The sequence below is a fragment of the Lampris incognitus genome, chromosome 10, assembly GCF_029633865.1.
Source record: "Lampris incognitus isolate fLamInc1 chromosome 10, fLamInc1.hap2, whole genome shotgun sequence".
Taxonomy (NCBI): domain Eukaryota; kingdom Metazoa; phylum Chordata; class Actinopteri; order Lampriformes; family Lampridae; genus Lampris; species Lampris incognitus.
In genome coordinates this window covers 53,198,879-53,207,992 of record NC_079220.1, presented here as the reverse complement: position 1 = coordinate 53,207,992, position 9,114 = coordinate 53,198,879, and positions in this window count along the sequence as shown.

Below are 9,114 nucleotides of genomic sequence, written 5' to 3'. Positions count from 1 at the left end.
AAGCAGAGGAATCATAAAAGCGCGACGCGCGTGGTGTCGAAGCTCACATATAGCGTTTGCTTGCGAGGCGAGCCGCGGTTCCCTTTAGCTAGCTAGCTGTTAGCCTTTAGCCACGTTCGCTAGCTAGCCGTTAGCCCTTAGCCACGTTCGCTAGCTAGCCGTTAGCCCTTAGCCACGTTCGCTAGCTAGCTGTTAGCCTTTAGCCACGTTCGCTAGCTAACTGTTAGCCTTTAGCCACTTTGCTAGCTCAGTGTCTGGTTTTGGGGCAGGCAGCTAACGCGACCAACACTTTTTTTTTTTTTTCAGAAACGCTCCAGTCTAAAACAGTGGAGCATGCTAAGGCTGTTGAGCTAGCTGAAGCGCCCAAAGTAGGGTTGACAACTCCTTGAAATGGAAGTAAGGGACAGGGACGGGGGTTGGATGGACGAGGCGGCGCGGGCATAACAAATATAATGTGCCTTACACTATATATATATATATATATATATATATATATATATATATATATATATATAGTAAGGAACGATTCCTTATTTTAGGGAACGGTTGGCAACCCTAACTCAGAGACATTGTTAGGTTCTCGTAGTGTGGCCTTTTTTGAAGAACGGTTCCCTTTAGCTAGCTAGCTGTTAGCCTCTAGCCACGTTCGCTAGCTAGCCGTTAGCCTTTAGCCACGTTCGTTAGCTAGCTGTTAGCCCTTAGCCACGTTCGCTAGCTATCTGTTAGCCTTTAGCCACTTCGCTAGCCAGCTGTTAGCCTTTAGCCACGTTTGCTATCTAACTGTTAGCCTTTAGCCACGTTTGCTAGTGTAAACGGTTATTTCCTTGCCCGGTGCGGGATTCGATACGGGGTGTACTGCACCACAAGGCGACATCACTAACCGCTCGGCTAAAGGGTCAGACCCGTTAGCTAGGGACTAACGTGTCTTATTAGTAGTTTACACTAGCTAGCTGTTAGCCTTTAGCCACGTTTGCTAGCTAGCCGCCAATTTAACTGTGTGTGTAGGGTAACGACGCTGCGTTGCAGAACAGGCGCAGAAGGATCGTGGTGGGGTCGTTTTGTCGAAGCGTGTTGTGTTTGGGAATAACAACTCGTGTTTCTGGGACGGATTAAACCTGAAAAAACTAACGCAAATATTGACCGGTGCTTCTGAGTGTCTCTGGTTTTGGGGCAGGCAGCTAACGTGACCATCACATTTTTGTGTGTCAGAAACGCTCCAGTCTAAAACAGTGGAGCATGCTAAGGCTGTTGAGCTAGCTGAAGCGCCCAAAGTAGGGTCGACAACTCCTTGAAATGGAAGTACGGGACAGGGACGGGGGTCCGATGGACGAGGCGGCGCGGGCGTTGTTAGGTTCTCGTAGTGAGGCCTTTTTTGAAGAACTGTGGACTGAAACACTCGACATCTCTACAAACCAGCACAACCAAAAGAGGTCGACATGCGCAAGACCACTTCAGGGTTGTGCCATTGCTTCAGCGCATGGACAGCTTGTAGTACTTGATAACGAAGACAGGTTTCGTGTCAAAGTGCACTACCCCAGTCATTGATAACGTGGAGGGGGAAGTAGAAAGACGATTTTCAAATACCAACTGCAGCATCATGAAAGTTGTCCAGGCACTAAACCCTTCAAGCAGTAGTTTTTTGAGAGAGGAGGCTGTTCTCCTATTGGCCAGTGCTTATGAGTCAAATACTGAAGATCTAAAACATGAACTTCATCAGACAAGGAGAGTGTTAGATAGACTACAGAAAACAGAAAAGGGGAGTCCTAGCACTCTGGTGGAATTTGCACAATGTTTGGAGCCATGCTAGGATGTGTTCTATGAGCTGTTCAGGTTGTGTAAAATAGCTGAAGTATTGCAAGTCTGTGAACAGAGTTTTTCAACTCTCAGGATCATAAAGAATTATTTGCTGTCTACTATGACAGGGAATAGATTGTGAAGTTTGGCTATACTCGGCGTTGAATCAAAACGCAGCAAAGCTTGGGATCTAAATGAGTGTGTTAGGTGTTTTGCAGAACAACATGGTAGTCGCCGTATTCAGCTCTTGTAGATTCATATCAACTTTATGCTGCACTGGCTCTGCTCACTAATGTTAGGCTTTTTCTGGAAAGCCACGCGCATGTGTAATGTACATCCCTGTTTCGTTTCTTTTTATGGTCCAAAGAATCTTATTGCACTGTTGATGAAAATCAGGACGTTAAAAGCAGGTCTGTCGTTTCCATCCACTCCATTTCAGCTGAAACTTTCATGTTTACACAAAAAAACTTAAATGATGAAGCCAGTTTTTGATTAATTGCTGCTATAGAAGGTATGGAAACTGAATGTAAGCAGAATGGGATGGCTTCATCCTGGAACTAAATTTGACTATTGCACTGAAGTTGGACTTATGATTGACAGCTGATCAGAATAACTCGTATCTACAATTGCCTAACAAATACAAATGAGATTTACTAATTTAACAGACCTATTGCAGCAGTCTTTGCGTAAATTTGATGACCCCTGCTGGTCTAATAGTGCCAAAGAAAGAGGATAGGCAAGTCAGCATTTTTATATAGTGCAATAATTTAGTGGGTTTTTGCTGCTTTTGCCTAGTTTCTAGGCTGCAGAGAGATTAAAGGTGGCCTTAACTTTTAGTTTCTCAATTTTGTTGGTTTTGTCCTCATCCTTTTATCAGTTTTAGTTTGGGGACATCCAAAAATGTCTAAATATTTGGTAAAAAAAAAAAATTCTAATGCTGGCTTCAAATATTTCTAGTCAATGCTTTAATAGTGCCACAATAATGTTTTTGAGTCCAGATATCTCAATTTGGGGGCTTTTCCGAGCAAATGTTGATATTTGTGATCGTTTGCGATTAAATCAGCATATATATATATTTCTGCCACCCCTCAAAGTCTCCGTGCCACCCTCTTGCCACCCCATGAATATTTCTCTAGAGCCGCCCCTGCACCTGAAAACCCAGAGGGAGGACGGTCATACCCGACCCCGCGTGACCCCCGATGATGATGATGTGCGTGTGCATGGGTGCGAATTGGAGAAGGAAAGCCGGTAGAAGCTGGTGTGTAACCCTCAGGTCGTGGGTCCGTGGTGTGCATGTCAGCGTGGGATCAGGAAAGACAACAAAAACAGGCGTTGGTCTTAGCAGCATTTGAAAGGTGCTGGTATATTTCACATTGGCGTTACAAAAAACATGTCAAACAAAGTGATGCTTGTGTCATCGATTCCAAACGAATAGACATGAGAATCAATAAAAGGGCATGCTCGAACTTAAGACAGGTGACATTCCCAAAAGAGGTCATTGTTTTGTTTTGTTTTTTGTTTTGTTTTTTTTTTTTTCATCGATGGATTCTTTTAATAACGTTTTATAAGCAATAACATATTCCATTTTATAGAAAATAAACATCTCTAGGAAATACTATACACAATTATATTAGTACATCACATCTTACATTTAAACAGCGTCAAATACTTATATATATACACCATTAAATAACGAGCTTTGTAAAAGAGAGTTTGGTGTGACGTTTTTGCGCTTTCTCTTCTGCTCTAATACTTAAATATGTCTCCTTTTGATATGACCAATACTGGTGACTGGCGCCCCCCACAGGGCGTTGTTATATAGCATGGCAGACTGGAAGAGGCTACATTGGAGAGATACACAAACGGACGTGTAATGAAACTCTGGGTTGGGTGTCTATCTTTTCCGCGTGGCTGCAGTAGGTAGAGATGGCGAAGTTGCCCTACGTCACGTGGCGACGGGTGGACCACAGTACTTCTAAACCGCACAGCCGTTATTATGAGACAAGATGGTGGCCCGGCTCCCGGTTTGGACCCCCGGAGCCCTGCAGAACATACCGGCGTTTGCACACAGCTCAATGGGAATGACAGTCTCAAACAGTTTATCTTCTCTCCCCCCCCCCCTTTTTTTTTTATATTTCCTTTTTTTTTTTTTTTTCTGAAGACCACAAAGCCTGACATATACCAAGGTTGACGCATGATGTCGTATAGTCGTTTAATGCACATCAAAATACATCTCCGAAGATAAGAGCGTTATATTAAAATACTGCGTCCTTTTTTTTTTCCTCCTCGTGACTCCTCACCATCGATATTTAGAACCTGTAAAGCACGCCGTCATGTACACTTTTCCTGTTTTTTCTCCTTTTTTTTTTTTCTTCTTCTTGTTTTTAACACGTACGCGCACATTGAGATAGTACGTCCAGCGGTAGGCTGCTGCTTTTCGATGCGTGACATCTTGAATTGGAAACGCGCTTCTTTGCTCGCACACATATGCAGAAACTCACAGACATCGATGTAGAATGACAGTTCTATGATTATCGCACACACACACACACACACACACACACACACACACACACACACACACCTCTTGGCCCGCCAACAAGGTGGCCAGAGGGATGCTCCTATCCAATCAGTGTCCGCCAGGTGTCTGAGTATGATAGCAACCCATCCGGAGGCAGAAAACACACACACACACGCCCCGTTCTGCATTTCAAACAGCCCTCCTTCTCTCTCCCCCCCCCCCCCCCCCTGCACCGGGCCTTGGGCAGCGATCTCTGAAACGCAGTCTTTCCTCCTGTCGAGCGGTGCTGCCCGCCTCCTGCCTTTTTTTTCGCCTTCCACGGAGGGGCCGAGTTGAGATAACGCCTGTCCGGGCCAGGTCGAGGGAGCGGCCATCCTCTAGTGTTCGTATTGCTGCTTGCCCCGCCTCACAAAAGGCCTCCCCGTCCCCAGCCCGGCTGCCTGGCGCGCCTGTTTGTCAACACGCCTCCCCCCCCCCCCCTCCCTCCCCCCGTTGTCAAGTATAGGTTGGCAGGATGGCATTTTCTCTGCCATGCTGCATAGGTGGTGCTTGCCTGATACGGAGGTGGTGGAGGTGGTACGACGGGCTATCTTACAGATCCTGTGGAAGGAAAAGGAGAGGGGGAGAGAAGGAGAGGGGGGGGAGAGGGAGAGAGAGACCGCTTTACATTTGGAGGAGAGTGCTGCGGGGCTCTGTGCGAGTTGGACAACACAGCAGGTGGAGGGGGTGGTGTGCTACTGTCTCCCCCCTGTGTGCATGCATGTGTGTGGGTACGTGTTGTCAAGCTACAGTGCCTCTGCTGCATCGGCCTTACACGCACAACACCGCAATGTGTTTGTGTGTGTGTGTCTGCACTGCTCTGCATAGACCGTGTGGAGGCACATTTAATGTGCACGCATAAGCTCAGGTTGTGTGTGTGTGTGTGTGTGTATCCGAAATTGCACATGCATGAAAACCGATGTGGGGTTGGTGGGTGGGTGAGGCGACTGCAGCACACTGTGAAACATGAAAACTGCACACAAACGTGCACGGTGTATGCGCATGTGTGCAGCCATGCCTGTCCGTGTGTGTGTGTGTGTGTGTGTGTGTCCGTGTGTGTGTGTGTGTGGCCAGATACACATGTGAGGCTCTGCAGCGTGCAGACATGAAAGCGGGCTGGCTGCAGCGTGCAGGAGTGGAGAGATGGATGCAGCCGGCCGGTGAACCGGCGCCGCTGTGAAAGACACAGCGGGAACGCCTTCTAATTGCGCTGGTGTGGTGGCGGCGGAGGAGGGCCGTCTCCCCCTTTATCCTCCACCGCAGCCCGCCCACCCCCGTATCGCTCTTAGTCTCTCTCGGTCGTGGTATCTCTCCTTCTTTTCCGTCTCTCTCTCTAAATCCCTGCCGCTCTCTCTCTGAACTAGCAGTCGTCCATGCTTACACCCCGGACACAGACCAGCAGCTCTGCTCTCTTCCTTCTTGTCTCCCCCCTCTCGCTCCCTCTTTCTTTCTTTCTCTCGCTCCCTCTTTGAAGTTCCTCTCACTCGCTCCCTCTCTCTCTCTCTCCCTCGCTATCCCCTCCCTGGAGTATCCCTTTTTCAATCTTTCCTACCTTCATAATCTGTCTAATTTAAAAAAAAAATTTTTTTATTCTTCCCTATTTCTCGGTCAGTTTGCGTGTCTACCCTCCTCAGTTCGCCACTCTCTCCCCCCTTTCGCTCCTTCTCTTTCATTCCCCCATCCTTCTTTCCTTTTGTTCTCACTGAGGTGCAGCACCAAAAAAAAAGAAGCCTGTCTCCCTTCTCCGCATCACTCGCACTCTTCCCATCTCCCTGTTTCCATCCACCTCTCCTCCTCCCCTGCTCCACGTGTGAAGACGGTGCTGCTCAGCTGTGGATGAACCTGCCTGGGTGTCCAAAGGATGCACCCCTGACCTCTTGAGGGTCCACAGGCGATGATTTTGATCGTGTGTGTGTGTGTGTGTGTGTGTGTGTGTGCGTGCTCCTCCCTTTGATTAGGCTGTGCAGCATGCTAAATTGGCACAGCACAACCCCCCCCCCCCACACACACACACACAGGCCCTCAGATCCCTCAGCTGATGACAGCTCTGCCTCAGCCTACTCCCAACATCCCCTCTCTCTCTCTCTCTCTCTCTCTCTCTCTCTTTCTGTTTCTTTCTCTCGGTCTATTTCTTATGCTAGACGTGGGAGTGGAGGTGAAGAGGGGAGGGGGAGAAAGAAGAAAGCAGATGAGATGAGAGAAAGGCAGAGAGGAAGGGATGAGGATGGATGAAGGGAGGAGGGTTGGAAACGAAAAGGGGGCGCAGGAGCGATGGGAGGTGAACAAAGTGGAGAGAGGGAGAGAGAGCAGCGGGATAGCAGAGAGGAGCGACATAAGCAGAATGGAGAAAAAAGGAGAAGAGGAAAGAAAAATAGCATGAGAAAGGGGGGGTGGAGAGAGACTGAGTGGGTGGAGAAGGACGCAGGCAACGGTGGTGGTGGAGGGGAGGTTGTTTTGATCAGCAGCTTGCTTTTCAACCCTGTCAGTCTGCGCATAGGGGAGGCGGAGAGAAGGAGGGAGAGAGAGAGAGAGAGAGAGAGAGAGTTAGGGAGAGGGTGACGGAGAGAGAGGAAGGGGAGGGCGACTGTTGCTGCTGCCTCAATGCACCGCTGCTCCCTGCTGAATGTCAGCATCCCTCCCCTCATCCCTTCCTCGCTCCTTTTCTATTTGACCTTCCTCCCTGTGCTGCAGTGCACAGATGCCACCAGCAGATAGCGCCTGTCTTAAAGCCAACCACGGTGGACTGTCGCCACCAAAACAAAACCTTGACCGGATGTAATCCCAGGCGGGGCTGTCGGGCGGCACAGCAGCATGACACGAGGCAGATCCTGAAGTGGTACAGCCTTCTGAATGTCACGTCGGTGAGATGGCTTTGTCTTGCCAAGGTCATTGGGTGTATATATATATTGATTTGGAAATGGATCAGTCAATCCCAAGACGAGATCCAGAGCCTTCAAAGGTTTCCCAGATAGCAGACACATTTGGGCCTAATCTGGGGCACTTTTGGCACTTATGGCTCGGTTACGGCACTGGCAACTGTTGTGTGAGCCAGACGTGGCACAAATGTCATAACCCGAGCCTGACCTGGGTTATGGCAACTGTTGTGTGGGCCAGATGTGGCACAAATGTCATAACCCGAGCCTGACCTGGGTTATGGCAAGTGTTGTGTGGGCCAGATGTGGCCCAAATTTAATGAACCGGGCTTGACTTGGGTTACAGCACATACTGCATGGGTCAGATGTGGCCCAAATGTCATAACCCGAGCCTGACCTGGGTTATGGCAACTGTTGTGTGGGCCAGATGTGGCCCAAATGTCATAAACTGAGCTTGACCTGGGTTATGGCAAGAGTTGTGTGGTCCAGATGTGGCCCAAATTTAAAGAACCGGGCTTGACTTGGGTTATAGCACATACTGCATTGGCCAGATGTGGCCCAAATGTCATAAACTGAGCTTGACTTGGGTTATGGCAAGAGTTGTGTGGGCCAGATGTGGCCCAAATGTCACAACCCGAGCCTGGCTAGGGTTATGGCAAAGTGTTGTGTGGGCCAGATGTGGCCCAAATTTAATGAACCGGGCTTGACTTGGGTTACAGCACATACTGCATGGGCCAGATGTGGCCCAAATGTCATAAACTGAGCTTGACCTGGGTTATGGCAAGAGTTGTGTGGGCCAGATGTGGCCCAAATGTCACAACCCGAGCCTGGCTAGGGTTATGGCAAAGTGTTGTGTGGGCCAGATGTAGCCCAAATCTAATGAACCGGGCTTGACTTGGGTTACAGCACATACTATGTGGGCCAGATGTGGTCCAACTTTAATGAGCCAGGCTTGACTTAGGCACATGCCGTGTGGGCCAGAAGAAGGCCCACACACCTGGACCTGTGGCCGAGCTGAGGCAGACACACTCCACCTGAGTCAACGCCGTCATTCAAGGCCAGATGTGGGCCGTGAGATAACTGCAGATGTGGGCCTAAAGATTCTTTGCTATCTGGGTTGGTGTTGGCATAAAGACACGTCATCATTTGACTGAGCACTTACACACAACGTGGAATGGACACCACCGCTAGATTTGGCTGTTTTGTTTTGTTTGTTTGTTTACTTGCTGTTGAAAATTGTGTTTTCTGTCGCGGTGGTTCACATCCGTGGGTCGCGGAGGGCCAAAAGTATGCAGGTTTTATCTCCATCCAGACACAACAACAGCTGGCTTCACTAATTTGCTCTTAATTCGTACAATCAGACGGCTTTCTTTTTTTTGGCTGGAAGTGAATACCTGTGTATTTTCGTCTCTGTGTCATGTTAAGAAAACCCCACCGCTCTACCCAGAAAATGGCCCGAGGCTTGAGAGAGAGAGAGAGAGAGAGAGAGAGAGAGAGAGAGAGAGAGAGTAACATGCGAGCTTGCTTCTCGTCTACGATGAGGGGAAGGGGTGGAAGGTGGACGAGAGGTGGAATGAGGGGGGATGAAAGCGGAGGAACGGGGCGGAGGGAATCAAAAGTACAGCGGTTAGAGTGCAGACCGCTTAGAGCAGTACGAGCACTAATGAGCGTTTTGATCGTAAGTCGCACACACACACACACACACGCACACACAGACACACACACTGACAGCCTGTTGCCTCGGGAGATGCCAAGATGCATCTCCATGGCTCCACAAATCTCCTGCAAGTAACGCTCCCCTGCCTCCTTCAGGCTGTCAGTGTGTTCATCGGTCACGGGTTTGTCACGTCTGCAGGCCGGTCGATGCAGGATTCATCGTTAATCAGT